The following is a 15,859-nucleotide window of genomic DNA, read 5'->3' as shown; positions in this document are numbered from 1 at the left end:
CAAGCAAAATCCTGTCTCAACTTGTCTTCCTCCACTTTATAACACCCAAAACAACTTGGAATTACTGCCTTTTGCTGGTTCATTGTAAACACAGATTTATCTTACTATTAAAATTTAAGACAGCCATTCAAATGATCTTTAAATAAATGTTATATTATTTTACATTTTGCAAATATTCTTCATAATGTCAAGTCAAATGATTAAATCAAATGCTTTAGGCAAAATTGCATAGACAAATTCATGCACATAATGGAAGTGTTCCAAATTTATTATTTGTAATGGTGTTTTAAAAAAATCATCTAGTAAAGCTTCAGTGTCTCACACCTTTAATCCTAGCTACTCTCAAGAGGCTGAGATCTGAGGATTGTGGCTTGATAGAAAAATAGAAATAGGGATAGAAAAATCTATGAGATTCTTATCTCCAACTAATCAAAAAAAGCCAGAAATGGAGCTATGGCTGAAGTGATCAAATACTAGCCTTGAACACAAAAGCTCAGGCACAGTACCCAGACCCAGAATTCAAGCCCCAAGAATGGGAAGGGGTAGGGAAAGACATCTAGTAAAACAGATTCCATACTGTAAATTAATCTGATCTAACTAACATGTACAAGTCTGCTCCTAGAGACACAATATTGTTTTTAAAAATCTACCTTACTTCTCCTATCAAAAGTAGGAGAAAATTAAAAAGCAGAATTAAAAATTACAAAATAACATTTCCAAGTTGAGCCCATAAAACTCAGGAAAGTATAAAAATGATTTACTAGCACAATATAGCTACTAGTAATAAAAATTCAGCACTTACTTTCTCCAGCACTTTACACAGTATATATTTTGTACTTCAGACCAAATTTTGGGCATAGGTATGTTCATTTCCATGTTGTAGCTAGTACAATTTGAAATTTGTCTTCATTTAATGATAGTGTAAAAATTCCAACTCATAATGATAGAATTCTAAAGTCCTAACACAAAGCATTAAAATGCTCAAGGTAAAGCAAAACTAACATGGAAAATATCCATATGCACGTTTATGAGGGAGATAAAATATGTATGTATTACTTAGAGCATTTTCAATTCAGATCCTATGCTGATCTCTAATTGTATTTGACCTATAGCTTCTTATCTTCTCGGATTCCAATGGAACTTCCTGGAGCTGCATCCTGATCTACTCTAATTCTTCTTCCTCTTGAATTCTGTAGATTAATTTTTGTTGTTTCACATTCAAAATATTCTGTTTCCCCAAAATATTACCCCATAGTAGTAATGTTGTGCATAAAGAACACTCTTACATGTATAAATGCATGAAAAATAAAATAATACATTACACACTTTAATAGAGATAATGTTAACTTTTTTTAGCTTGTAGAACTTTCACACATGAATCTGTGTTCTGGGAAGGCAGCATTAAAGCATTAAAAATATTAACTTTTGAATCTGACTATCTGGGTTTGTGTCCAGATGCTACCAGCTTCTAAATATGTTAATGTAGGTAATTTTTTTCTTAGATATTCTGCTTCAACTTCTCTTCTAAATTTTGGATTACCTCTTTCAGTTTCTTCTACCATAATACTGTAGATGGAACAATGTATTTGAAATGTCTGTCCCACTGATTTTCATGTTCAGATAGAATACTGATCATGACAGTTATTATAATATTTATTGGTTCTGTTTGTTCTTGGAAATCCTGGGAGGCTCAGTTCCATTCATGACACAAATCAGAGTAGCCTAAGGAGCACCTAGAACTGCAAGAAGTTCCATTGAGCTTGGTCTCATGACAAGTCAAACAACATACAATGGACTCAGTGTTTGCAATTTTAAATCATACTTGGGTTTTAAATCAGACCTCTTGTGTAACCATTATATGACTTAAATAAAACTCTTCAATAACTCAGTGTTTTCATTACCAGTAAGATGAGGGTAATGTACTTATACACCATACTGTGGCTAAAGATTAAATGAAAAAGTTCATGTAAAGCTCCATACTTCATAGTAAGTAATAAATATCCAATAACCATTACAATGGTTATGACTTACTTAGGCCAGCATTTGATGCACCCTGGGAGGCAAGTGGGGGGGGGGTCCAGTTCCCTAGAAGATGGATACAGTATTCACAGAAAAACAAACAAAAAAAACAGGATGAGATATATTTGGAAAACTGTGGGTTTGATAAACGTATGGCTAGATATATGGTTAAATTTTTCTTGCCAGAAATATTTCCCAGAAGTCTTTCCACAAAGTAACATGGAATCTTAGTGTCTTCAGAGAATCTCTTAAGGAAATATTGAGCAACATTCATTGTATTTCACAAATGGATGTGTTGCACAACTACTTAAGGAAAATAAATAAACAAACATACTACATAAAAAAGGAAATATTGAGCCATAACAACAATCTGGCTTAACAACTCTTAAGAAAACAAATATCCATGTTATGTCTGCTATTCTTGTGCTTTTCTTTCCTCTCAAACAACCTAAATCCTGTTCCAAAATCTTCTTTTATTTCTTACATTTTCTACAATTATGCCACCCCCTCTGCATCCAGTGCAATCACTTGATTGTCTGGCATTTCATATAACACAATGAATAGCAAAACTCATCTGACAGGAAGATCTGCTTAGCATAATTCTTCATAATAGCTTGCCCATAGTCAATGGACTCTGCTATGAAGTCACTGACCCATCATTTATTCCATACCATTGTGCATCCACCAAATAGAAAGACAAAATGGACAGCTGGCCATGGTGATAACTAAACATATGGAAATAGAAACACCCACAAAGTTACCAGAGTGTCAAAGCATAGAAAGAAAGAAAATATATATAGGGCATCATTGAGAATGCTGTAACAATTTTCTCCATATCAGACCAATCCCACCTCTGTTCAGCACATCACCATATTCTATCAATACTTCCACCTAGAAAAATCTCTTACAAGAGCACACTTACATCCATCCCTATTTTAGTACTGTAATTCAGGGAACAAAAATTTCTTACTGGCTAGAGCATCGTAGCAGATCTTATGCCACATAGCATGTACCTCTGGAAATGAGAGAAAAGCATATATGTGACTTTTGACAATTGTATTTTCAATATTAGTAAGTTTCTGATAAACACTGTTGACTGAATACAATGCACTTCCGATGTTACAACCAGATAAGCAACCATGCTGATGAGATACCCATACTTACAACTTTCACATGTAAACAGCAGAGGCATCAAATCAAATAAAAAGATTCTCCTCTATTTTCAGAAGAAGAAGAAAATAGTAAAAAAAAAAAAAAAAAAAAAAAAAAAAAAGAATAGTATAGTCGCAGAATACTAAAATCCTGTATCAGTGGGGTTTTTTTCCCCAAGAGACTGACTTTTCTTTACATCTCCAATCTTATTCAATGCTCTTTCTCAATCTCATTCAATGCTCAATCTCATGCTTATGTCACCTGCTATTAGTCACTCACCCCATTCCCACCTACTTTTCCAAATGGTCAGCTTTGCATTGGTCACAATGCAGGTTAGAATTTCTCCTCTAGGATGCAGAGTCTGGAACATGTTGAGTGTCCTTATCACAACAGCTCCTAACCAGCCACACGGCATCCATTCATCCACTCCCAAAGGCGATCCCAAAAAGAAAAAAACTGTGTCCAGTACATTTGTGAATATGCACTGATCCAAGATCCAAATTAATAACTGGTAAGTGAGTGTTGGTTGAATGTTGGTGGCACCTTACAAACAAACATATGGAGTAGCTGTCAACCCTAGGAGAAAACAAGTATATGTCATCTATTTAGGATGAAATCAAGAGATGATAAACAGAGAAATTGGAGAGAACTCAGACAACATCAGTCAAAATGAAAAGAAGAAAAAAGGGGGATTCATTTACAACATTTTTCTTCTGATTTTTAAATACAAACAACCTTGGACAGAGTGAAATATAATGGGGTGATCAAAGATTTCTGACCAAGAAAAGTATCAAAAGGGGAAAGCAAAGGAGAAAGGAAAACGAATAGGGTATTTCTTCTCGACCTTGTACGAAAGCCCAAAAGGAGGAAGCCTGCCTTTTTATTCTATTTGCTAACCACCATGTTTCAGCTTGAAATTTTCTAATACAGTTTAGAATTGTCACAGTCATCTGTAAAAACAGCAAAAACCTAAGTGAATTTTGCAATCACAAAAAATGTTTCAGAAAAGAAACTTTTGAAAGCTGAAGGGTAAATGCACACAGAAGATGAAACCTTGAAATTGTTCCCCAAGCAGAAGCAGCTAACAAGAAACACACGGGAAATGGGGTAATTGAGAAATGGGAACCTTGGCAGTGAAGGAGGTGGAAGAGAAAAGTTGTCAACTTGGAGGACTGACAGTTAAATCTCCCAGACTTTCTTCTGGTTTTCCTTCTGTTACAAGTATCAGTGAAAAATTCATTTAATTGTATTCAGACAACAATTTACAACTGGCTTTCCTCCAAGAAAAACCAATTCCCCATTAAAAACAGAAAATAAGTTAAGTTAAAAGAAGAATGTGAAAAAAAACGAATATGGAGCCCCATATACAACAGAGATAAAAATCAGAGGCCTGGATTCTACCAACCTAGACTTCTCTTGGGTTTGAGATACTTCTATTGAAATAAAGGCCATATAAGACAACATATAATTAAATCTGTTAGGACATTTCTCCACATTGATCTAATATTCATTTGAACCTGCTATTAAGCAATTATGATGGCCTATACTTTCACAAACAGATCTAGTACAGAAAGTAACGTTTAGTCTGCTTTAATTGGTAAGGCAGTAGTACCCTTTCACCTCCTAGAGACCAGAATGTCTGTGTAAAGTGCAGAGTAGGTCATATATTACCACATCAAACAATCTGTGCTTCAAATCTCAGAAATTACCTACTCATTGGAATGAGAACAGAAACCAAATTGGTTTCATCCTCAAGGAGAATTCCATCAACTCCCATTCGGTGGAACTTTGCTTCTCGTCAGTCTCCCTCACATTTCCTGTACTTGAGCCACATTGGCTTTCCTTCTTTCTTTCTTTTCTTCTTTGCTACCTCATTCCTAACCTTCCATGACTTTCCTGACATGTTTACTCTGCCTTGCATAGTGGACTGCTTGTCATGAGCATCTCCACAGAGGTCTCACCTGACCATTCTTCCCCCTTGAGTCAAGAGGACCTCCAATAGTCTCCCCCAAAACAAGTTTTATCATGATTATAGTCTGAAATCACCCTAGTCACCTCTTTATGTACTTTTTAGTTTATGTTCTTCTTCCCACTGAAATGTAACCTCCTTGAGGGCAGAAATCTTGTCTATGAGTCACAGCTTAAAACATAAAAATATCTTCTGGATCTTAAATCAAATGATAGGTTCAATGAAAGAATGATGCATTCATTTTATGATCCGAATAAAAAGATGGGTCTCATTTAATGGGGAGGTTTGAACGGATCTTCTAATTTAAGAAGAATGAAATGTTCGCTGTTCTTAGCAGCTAGAAATAGTGATGACAAGGGTAGTGTGAGTGTTGGTGGAAGGTAAAACAAAAATGGAACAGGAGGAAGTGGGACAAGAGGAGACTGCTGTTCCAGGAATGAGGACATGCTCTCTCATGTAAGGAAAGAAAATAAACACTGATTTGAATAGAGAACGGCAAAGAGCTAGAAGGATGGGATAAAGAAGACACCCAAGTCTGGGCAGATGATGAAGGCTTTCAAATGAGGCCAAATAATAAATAAAATTTTGGAAAATTATAGCATTCTTAAAGCATCATTTAATATTTTATTATTACTTCTAATATCCATGTTTTATAGGGACAAAATGTATCCTTCAAAATGAAACATTTTTTGTTGTTAACGGATCCCCATAATAATCTTTTGAAATAGGACACCTAGTATCATAAGTTGCATTACATAATTGGTTTTGTTCAAAAACCTAATAACATTCTGTGTTATTCAGCAGCATGTAACATGTATATGTTATTTACTGTATGTACAGCTGTAGATAATATATCTAAGTTATTTACAGAAAAGGCAATTTGTGGGTAATTTAGTAATATAAGAAATAAGAGGAAAGTTAGATACATAGATAAATCATAGATATTTCATAGATGTGGATATGGAGTATAAGAATTCATGTATGTGTGACTATCATGTCAATAAGAATAGACACCAAATCATTAGCATTAGGGATGATACTGTATTGTGCATCATGTAAAAGCTGAGTCAACCATTTTAATCTTTCACTATCAATAATCATTTTTCTTACCTCTCATATTGTATATACAATACTGTGACATTACAGTGTTTTAAAACCTTGGTATCAAGTATAGTACCTAAATCTGACCCTCCCTATGGGAACCTAGAATTTGAAATCTCAATTTATAAATTGTCACTAAGTTTACAGAGCTGCATTTTTATATACCAATCACAGGATTGACCTGATTAAGTCATGTTTTTCTTAGCAAACTTCATAACAGAATTTTGAATCTATATTAGCCTCACAATTCTTTCTGAACTGAGCTAGTTCTCGGTTTTTGTTGTTGCTCTTGTTTTGTCAGTACTATGGTCTAAACCACAGACTTCAGCTGTATCCATACCTCCAATCTTTTTTATTTCTCTTTTTCTTTTTCTTTTTTTGATAAGGAATAAAGCTTTTGCCCAGGGCCAGGTTCAGATCACCCCCACCCCCCCTTCCTCTACTTAAGACTCCTAAATAGCTGGTATTAAGAGTCACAAGCCACTATGCCTAGCCATAAGCCACCATGTCTAGCCCTGAGACCGTTATTTCAAATGTTCATTACATTTTCTACGTAAGTGTTCTATGACAAATCCACCCCTTAGATTCTGTTCACTGGTTACCTCTGAAAGTTTAGTGAAGAAAGTTCATTTGGTTTCTAAAGAATGTTTGGCAAGAAATAGGATCACTTACTTCTTTCACACAAATTTTATACTTCAATTTGATTCTCCAAAATACTGCAATGTTTATGGACACAAAAATCGAGGAATATGATTGCATTATGCTTGGCAGTGTATGGTCAACTTGTTGGATTTATGCATAACTTTACCATCCACAGGTTGAAGCAGATAGAATAGAAATATATTATCATTTAAATGATTTACCTAGAAACATACAATATTCTAAGCTGCAAGCTCTAATACTCAGGATGAAACACTATAAAACAAAAATAGAGCAATCATTTAAGCTTTCTGAGAGCACTAGGAAGAAACCTGAAATGATCAAGTCTAAGCTACATTGCTGTGCATCATTACAATATGAATCACAGGACAGCATTTCAGTCTCTTCTATGGGAATGACATCTATTTTCTCAAGCAGAATTGCCATTTTAATAAACATGAAATCACTTGACATTTATACTTAAAAGGAACAATAGGTGTTAAATTAGATGTGTTACTCTGGTTTCAAAGATCTTTATCTCAAGAGATGGGTTTATAAGTCAGAAATATCTACCGAAATGTGATCAAAGAACTTATCAATTTTAATTAATGATATTGACTCTCAATACCCACATATGGAATAAATCTATACAATTAAAAATCAGTATAAGAAGCAAAGGCTTAAAATAGAAGCAGGACTAAAAAGAGAATCCTCTACAAAATGAATAAATTCTAGGAGATCAGAGATTATACATATAGTCAAAGAAAAACATAATACTCCTAGATCAGTAAGTATGAGTTCAATACTCAGAGAAGAGACATAGAGCACAATATGCTAATTGATGGTGTTACTATTACTATGTGGTTTATTTAAATGCAATGGTTTACATTTAAAATGCACTGATTGGGATGGGAATATGGCTTAGTGGTAGTGCTTGCCTAGCATGCACGAAGCCCTGGATTCGATTCCTCAGCACCATATAAACAGTAAAAGCCAGAAGTGGCCCTGTGGCTCCTGAGGAAAGAAAAAGCCAGGGATAGTGCTCAGGTCCTGAGTCCAAGCCCCAAGACTGGCAAAATGCACTGATTCATCAACATTTCAGGTTAACTCTCAACTAAACTCTGCATGTATTACTATCCCTAGTAATAGGATCTGATGCGTACTTAAAGGCAAGTTGTTTGTGGTAGATGCAAGACTCGAATCTAGATCCTCTGTATGCTGGCTAAGTTCTCAGCTCTGCCATCATTAGACAAGGTTCCACAAATTCTGTAATGAGTTGTTATAATAGTACATGAAACATTTTAGACAGATATGTACTCAGAAAACAATGCCTAAAATTAACTATTAGTTCTCAACTATTTAGAAATTTTTCAGAAGAAAATCATCTAATTCGTCTGATAGTGGATAAAGCAAGTACTCTTGCACCTCATTACTGTGCCCCCCTGGGATACCTAAGGATCAAACTTTAAATGGTGTACCATTTATCATTTATACAAGCTGCATGGTCTTGTGAATTATGAGTTAATACTTTCAGAATTAAGTGCCCTGTTTTTACCATACACCAGTCTGTGGAGATTAGATCTAATAGATCTAATAGAACTGCTGCATCAGAAGAGCCAAGGTTGCCAAATAAAATACAGGATGTTCATGTTAAATGGAATTTATATGATGTTCACATTTAACTAAATGTCCTATAATTTTATTTCCAAGTTGGCCAACCGTGCCTACATTTTTAAACAAAACACTCACATTGGCTTTGATGTGGAAACATGAATATTTAAACAACACCAACTTCAGAATTTCATGTAATATATCAAAGCCTAAAATGATGAAGTTTTGTTCCTTTTTTGCCATTCTTAGGGCTTGAACTCAGGGCCTAGATGCTGTCCCTGAGCTTCTTTGTGATCAAGATTAGTACTCTACCGCTTGAGCCACAAAGCCGCTTCTACATTTTTGTTTCTTGATTGACTGTTTGCAACACTCAGCCCTAAAAGAAAATGCCTACAGGATATTATTCTTTTTAAGCTGGCTATAATTCAACTGGTATATTCTATTGATCAAGATTCTGATATGCTTATACTTTCTTTAATGGAGCATATTTACTCTAATATGGCATTAAGACACAAAGGTTTGTGACTTGGGGGGCTGGGGATATAGCCTAGTGGCAAGAGTGCCTGCCTGGGATACACGAGGCCCTAGGTTCGATTCCCCAGCACCACATATACAGAAAACGGCCAGAAGCGGCGCTGTGGCTCAAGTGGTGGAGTGCTAGCCTTGAGCGGGAAGAAGCCAGGGACAGTGCTCAGGCCCTGAGTCCAAGGCCCAGGACTGGCCAAAAAAAAAAAGGTTTGTGACTTGGGTACATGTTATTCATTTGAGACATTGTATTTAATATTTCAAAAGTTTTAGTTTTAGCTTTGATTTCCCTTTAGATCACAGTACCTGCTTCATTGAGTTGTTGTGATGGCAAATGAGTTCATGTAAAATACTCAGGAAAAATTTTGACACAGAATAAACAATCTGTAAATATCTGTAGTACAACCACTCAAAATAATTATCTGGTTAGAATCTTCACTCATCACAGGATAACCAGTTAGTTAATTTCCGTATCTACCTAATAAGTACCACAGACCTCAAGAAGACAACCTGAAACCTGCATCCTTCAATCTCACATGCATTCTAAGGCATTCTACTCCTGTTCTTGTGGCTACAGATAATTAGAGGGCATGGAATCCATCGGGTGTAAACTTCTATCTCTTTTTAATTCTTCTCTGTATTAGCCCTAAACTACAATATTTATCCTCATTTCTGTTTTGTATTCAGTACCTCATCCTTCACATTTTTCCATTGATTTACAAAAAAAAATCTTTGAACTACTCTTGCTTCCAGGATCCAGATATGAGTTCCCAGAGCCTAAGCAATTGACAAGAGGCAATATGGCTACATCTATGACTAAAAATGAGATCTCACCCTATATCCTTATAGCAAGAAGTATATGATATCAAACAATAACCCATCCACAATGTGAGCTAAAATTTAAAATGCATGAGAATTATTCATTGAAAATAAACCTAACTCACACGATTTAATATATGGTACATGCTTACCATCAAAATCTTGACAGTATTTGTAAAGAGGCTGTATGACTAAAATACAGACACCACAAATTCATTTCAACTTTCGTCTCCTCTCATGAAAGAACATCAACCAAAATAGATTAGAAAAATTCAGATTTACCATCTCCCAACTGCATACATATAGCAATAATACAAGGTTCAAAACTAAAAAAATCCTTCAAACAGGTAGTAAGCTATAGGCAGATTCTTCACTCATGTACAATCCACAAAGCATCTACTTATAAATGATATAGAGATAACTGAATTTCACAAGGATGGGTGGATTATCACTAAATAGAATAAGAATAGCATAGCTATGTGCATCTTTTTCCAGATAACTGAATCAATGCCTATTTTGTGATTATGTGTGGTAAAGGCAGAGATAGCTGCTTTTGCACATAAAATCTAAGTTCCATATACAGAGTTCAAAGTGAAATGTTTTTGTTCACTTTTTAAAAAATAAGACCTTTATTAGAGCCAAAAGTTTATGGTGATAAAGTCAGTTCTAACCATCCCCCACACACACACATATACACACTGCTGCCTCTGGGACCAGACATGTGCTATTTTACTCTTTTCATTCTGGTATAACTGTTCTCTTGGGCAATGAAGCCGTAGAAGAAAGTTGTTCTATCCCACTCTTTTATGCTGGCAAAGAAAGGGAAGAACTTCTGAAAACAATGATAAAATTTAATCTTTAGTGGCTCATGCCTATGATCCTAGCTAATTGGGAAGCAGAGGTTAGAAGAACTACGGGATAAATTCAGACCAGGTGCATACAAATAAACCATGAGTAATATTGTGGCAGCTCTGGGCTAACAGGCATGCCATTCTGTCTTTAGAGGAAACAAGTAGAAATAGACTCAAGAAGAGGTTATTTATTTAACAAAGTTCACTGGGGGACATCTTTCACTCTCTAAGACTAATAGTTTATGTGTAAAAAAGAGAGAAAAGAAAAGGGAAACAACAGCTATTGGTATTAGCATTAAACTTCAGCACAGCAATTTCTCGACAATGCACAATAAAAGATGGGAGTATGTATACACACTCATAACTAAATTTTATACATCATCCTGTATGTGTTCGATATCTGTACATAACTTTGTGTGTCTTAATGTGCTGTCCTGGAAGGTTTTAATATAGCAAAGTACTACATTCAGCTTCAGTTAATAATTTAAACAACTGAGAATCCAACCCTGCACTATCACTGTATCTTATCTGAGTACACTAGAAACTGGATATACTGGTATTAGAATTAGGGAAGTGAAAGGGCATATCAAAATCAAGAGACAAAGGATAAAAAGACAAACAACTCCAAAAGCAATACTTGCAAAACCATTTGGTGTAAACCAACTGAAGAACTCATGGAGGGAGAGTGAGAGGGGGCGGGGGGAGAGGGGAATGAGGGACTAGGTAACAAACAGTACAAGAAATGTACCCAAGGCCTAACGTATGAAACTGTAACCTCTCTGTACATCACTTTGACAATAAATAAGAAAAAAAAAACCCAAAGCAGCAACCACTATGTGTTATAAAGCTCTGACCACAGTGAGCTTCTAACGTATTGCTTTCTGGTTTGTTCCTTTGCAATAAGATTTCAGCTCCTTTTTAAAAATTCTCACTTTTTTATTGCCCAATATGTGGGACACCTCTTTATGAATAAAATCAATCACATAATAGGCACTTACTCTTACTTTCTCTTTGCCATCAGCTACTTCTTCACATTTTTCCTTGGTCATGGAGCAGATGTGTTCTGCAATATGCAATCACACTACAGAGCAATAGTCAAAAAGTGGTTAAATGTGCAATCTTGAGAAATGTTCCCAATAGTGAGATTTATTAGATTGTGAAATTATATCTCTAGGTAATGGTGAAAGCCTATTACCTGAGTCTATTTTAAAGAAATGGCTCCAAAAAATACCCTGAGTAAAGGAAAGTCCTACATTAGCAGGCAGGTAGGGCCAGCCCAAACCATAACCACTGCTATCTACTGAAAACAGATTTACTGTCTACTCCAAATGTTACATCCTCTTACTTGAACTGTTGGGAAGAAGAAATCAACACATATTAAGTAAAATATTACGCAAAACAACCTCACTATATTACACAAAACATCTGAAATGATTCCTAACCATTTAGCAAGAATTGAACTGGGCTGGGAATATGGCCTAGTGGCAAGAGCGCTTGCCTCCTACACATGAAGCTCTCGGTTCGATTCTCCAGCACCACATACATGGAAAATGTGGCTCAAGTGGCAGAGTGCTAGCCTTGAGCAGGAAGAAGCCAGGGATGGTGCTCAGGCCCTGAGTCCAAGGCCCAGAACTGGCCAAAAAAAAAAAAAAAAGAATTGAACCAGTATTCCGTAAGTTAACATTTTTTGTATTATGTGCTTTATGATGTATGTAGCAGCATACAAATTAGACCTAACAAATGATATTCAGCCAGGTAATATGGCTAACTGATGAATTAATTGCAACACATATTATTCTACTTTAAAAAGGTATAGAAGGGCTGGGAATATGGCTTAGTGGTAGAGGGCTCACCTTACATAAATGAAGCCCTGCGTTGGATTGCTCAGCACCACATAAACAGAAAAAGCCAGAAGTGGTGTTGTGGCTCAAGAGATAGAGTGCTAGCCTTGAGCAAAAATAAGCCAGAACAGTGCTCAGGCCCTGAGTCCAAGCCCAAGACTGGCAAAAGAAATTTAAAAAGGAATAGATTCATTCTACAATGTAGATGAACCTTGAAAACATGCCAAAAAAATAAGCCAGGCACAGGTACAAATATTTAATGAGTCTATAGTACTTAAAAGAGGCATACTCATGAGACAGAAAGTAAAACAAGTTACTAGGAACTGGGGAAAGGGATAAATAGAGAGTGAATGTTCTACTGGATATAGGGTTTTGTGTGGGATAGATGACTTTTAAAAGGTCTAGAATGGGTAATGGGAAAGTTGCCCAACAATGCAATTTTATTGACTTGAACACTTTCAAATGGCTTTAATGGTCTGTTTATATCTATTTTACTGCAATAACTGTAAAGGGAAGGGAAAATAACATGGCAAGAGTCATAATGAAATAGCTATGCTCATTGGCTCTCCTATACAACCTATGTTTATTTTTTCCAGGGTACTTTAAATTAAATCTATCTCTTTGTTTGATTATTTCCTTTCTCTCTCTACTAGAACACAAGCTGCTAAGAAGCAAAAAAAAAAAAAAACAATAGTTTTCTCCTGCACTACTTTGTCCCCAGGAATTAAAATATTCCCTATCAGAGAAGTAGTAAATAAAGAAGAAAAATTATAAAAAAATGTATTAGTAAATGAAAGGAATCTTTTCCTTTTAATTTTAAATTTGGTTTTCATGAATAATCACACATTTTCTTACATTTTGTAACATTTAACAGTTCCACCTCTTTCAAGGCAGTAGAGTATTTTCAACTTTTATTTATATTTTATATAGGCCCTGTGTCTGTAAACAGATTCCAAATTCCTTGAAAAACCATATGCTATAGCTCTATTTCCCACAAAGTATCTTTCCCTTGCACAATGCCATATGGCATACTAAGAGCTTTCACAACGATGAACACATTTGATACACATGACCATGAGGTTGGCAGATACACTCAACTCCCTTAAAGAGATGAGGAGATGTGGCTTACATGAGAAAAGGAACTCGTTCAAGGTCAAAGTCAGTAAACAGCATCTCAAGATCTCAAAACCAGGTCCTCAAGCCCCTGGCTCAATGTTATTTTAATAATTTCATAATTGGACATGGAGATATAACTGGATGGTATAGGATAATCCCCAACAGCACAAAATATCAAATAACATGTTTCTGATTTTTTTCCTATTTTTTTCTATTGCAAATGGGAAGGTCTAAAATAATTCCTACTAAATATTTCCTCTGGGTTCACTGAAAAAATAGATAGCTTGACAATGTTTTCTGGTTTGTTGTTTATGTTCAGAGGAAATAAATTATATATAACTAGAATAAATTTGATTAACTCTACTAAAATAAAACTATGTACAAAGGGTAAAAACTGTTTATAGTTACAGGATAGGCCAATAGGAAAACCAGGGAAATGAGGGCCCAATCTCATCTCCGGTTCCGCTCCAGAGCCCATTGAACTCCAGCTCCTTGAGACCCGTGAGTAGAGGAGTCCTGTGCTGCCATACCTTCCCATTTTCAGTGAAAAGTCAGAAATACGAGATCATATCTGAACTCTCCCCATGTTTTAAGTGTTCTCAGTTAAATCCTATTTTTAAGAACACCATGTGCCAATTACAATCTGTGGGCAGACAGTGTGTGGCCTCAGATCTAAGCCATCATATTCCTGAATAAGTTTTCGAGAAGGCAGCACTTTTTAATCATGAGCTGTGTAAACTCTGACTTGGATGAGGGAAAAAATATAAATACAGGGAGAGAGCATCTAAAGACAGAATGACCTTCAGCAAACTGGTTGTGCTGTTCCCTGTGCTCTGTATTAACTCTCATGGAACACTGTGACTAGGCTTATGAGCTTCAAATGGCTGCTCTTGTATCAAATAGCTGTTTTCCAAAGACCACACTAAAGTGTTTAGACCTGAAGATATTTAGTAAGTCAAAAATATGCATTGCCCTCCATGGGGAAATTTATAGGCTAAATGCAGAGCATTCATTCTTGTAAAGATAAGACCAGATTCATTTCTACTCTATACTTTACTAGTGGCGAATGAACATTATAATCATGGATGAGAAATGAAAAGAAAGGGACCTACTGAAAAACAGCTGTCCTGAGCTAGAAGTAGCAATCACAGCATCTGTGCTAGGGTGTTGGGTGGAAAACACTGGAGAAAAACAATAAAGCACAACATATAAAAATACCAACGGAGTCAGCTGGTTATTTTCAGCTGGTAAGAACAAAAACTATAGATACAAAAGGATATTTAGAAGACTGTGGTAAAGCTTGAAGACCGAAATAGCTTATGGCTCAGATAAGCCAGGAAAAGCAAGCAAAAAAAAGAAGGAAAATAAAATGGCTGAACTTAGCTTTTCTGCTGGCATTGAAGCCCAAAGGACAATTAGAGTTAACTCAGACTCTCCTACCAAGTTCCATCCAGTTGCTTCCCTGCTGACACTGTCTTTCAGATGTTCACTTAGTTGCTCCAACATAGTAGCTATGCCTTTCATAACTAGGTCCTTTCAGATTCACTAGTCTGTATTATGTAATTACACAGAAAGAACACACACGAGTTGGAGTAAGAATATTTCATACCAGATGATTTCTGGAATCGCATTTGGCCATTTTGTAAATTAAAAACAATAGTTATTAACTATCCTCATACAGTTATCTGAGAATCAAGGAGGATAGCCCACATGAAAGTGTCTCACAAATTTTAATCCTAGTTAATGTACTCTCTAAAGAGGCAAAGGTTTATCACCCAGTAAAACTAAAAGCTACACTGGCTATACAAGAAATACCTTAATCACCTACCTCGACTTTCAATTTAGAGACACACATGTAACACTACTGATAAGGACCCTGCACATACAGCCTGCACATATAGACACTATAGATATGTTTGTACTCTATTTTAAGTGATACACTCTGTGTGTGTGTGTGTGCACGTGTGTAGTAGTAGTACTGTGGCTTGAACTCAAGGCCTGGGTGCCATCCCTGAGCTTTTGTGCTCAAGACTCGCCCTCTATCAATTGAGATAGAGCCTACATTCTGATTAAAGTTGTATCCTTAATTTGAAGTTTGACAATAACACAGTAATTTTTAAATCATTCTTTTAAATAATAAAGTTTGTAATAATATGTTGTTTGTTTTCATTAAATTCCATGGAGAAAAGAATGTATTGGTGTATTATCTTAGTTAA

At 35.7% G+C, this 15,859-nt stretch overlaps 1 protein-coding gene across 4 annotated transcripts in view; it reads right to left on the bottom strand.

Annotated features, from left to right (window-relative positions):
• Tafa2 (TAFA chemokine like family member 2) overlaps positions 1-15,859 on the bottom strand; it is a 418,117-nt gene that overhangs the window by 126,910 nt on the left and 275,348 nt on the right. The gene's annotated exons all lie outside the window — the stretch shown is intronic.

This window comes from Perognathus longimembris, chromosome 1 (genome assembly GCF_023159225.1).
Source record: "Perognathus longimembris pacificus isolate PPM17 chromosome 1, ASM2315922v1, whole genome shotgun sequence".
Classification (NCBI taxonomy): domain Eukaryota; kingdom Metazoa; phylum Chordata; class Mammalia; order Rodentia; family Heteromyidae; genus Perognathus; species Perognathus longimembris.
The sequence above is the reverse complement of the archived record's forward strand: the minus strand, read 5'-3'. Positions and strand labels throughout refer to the sequence as shown.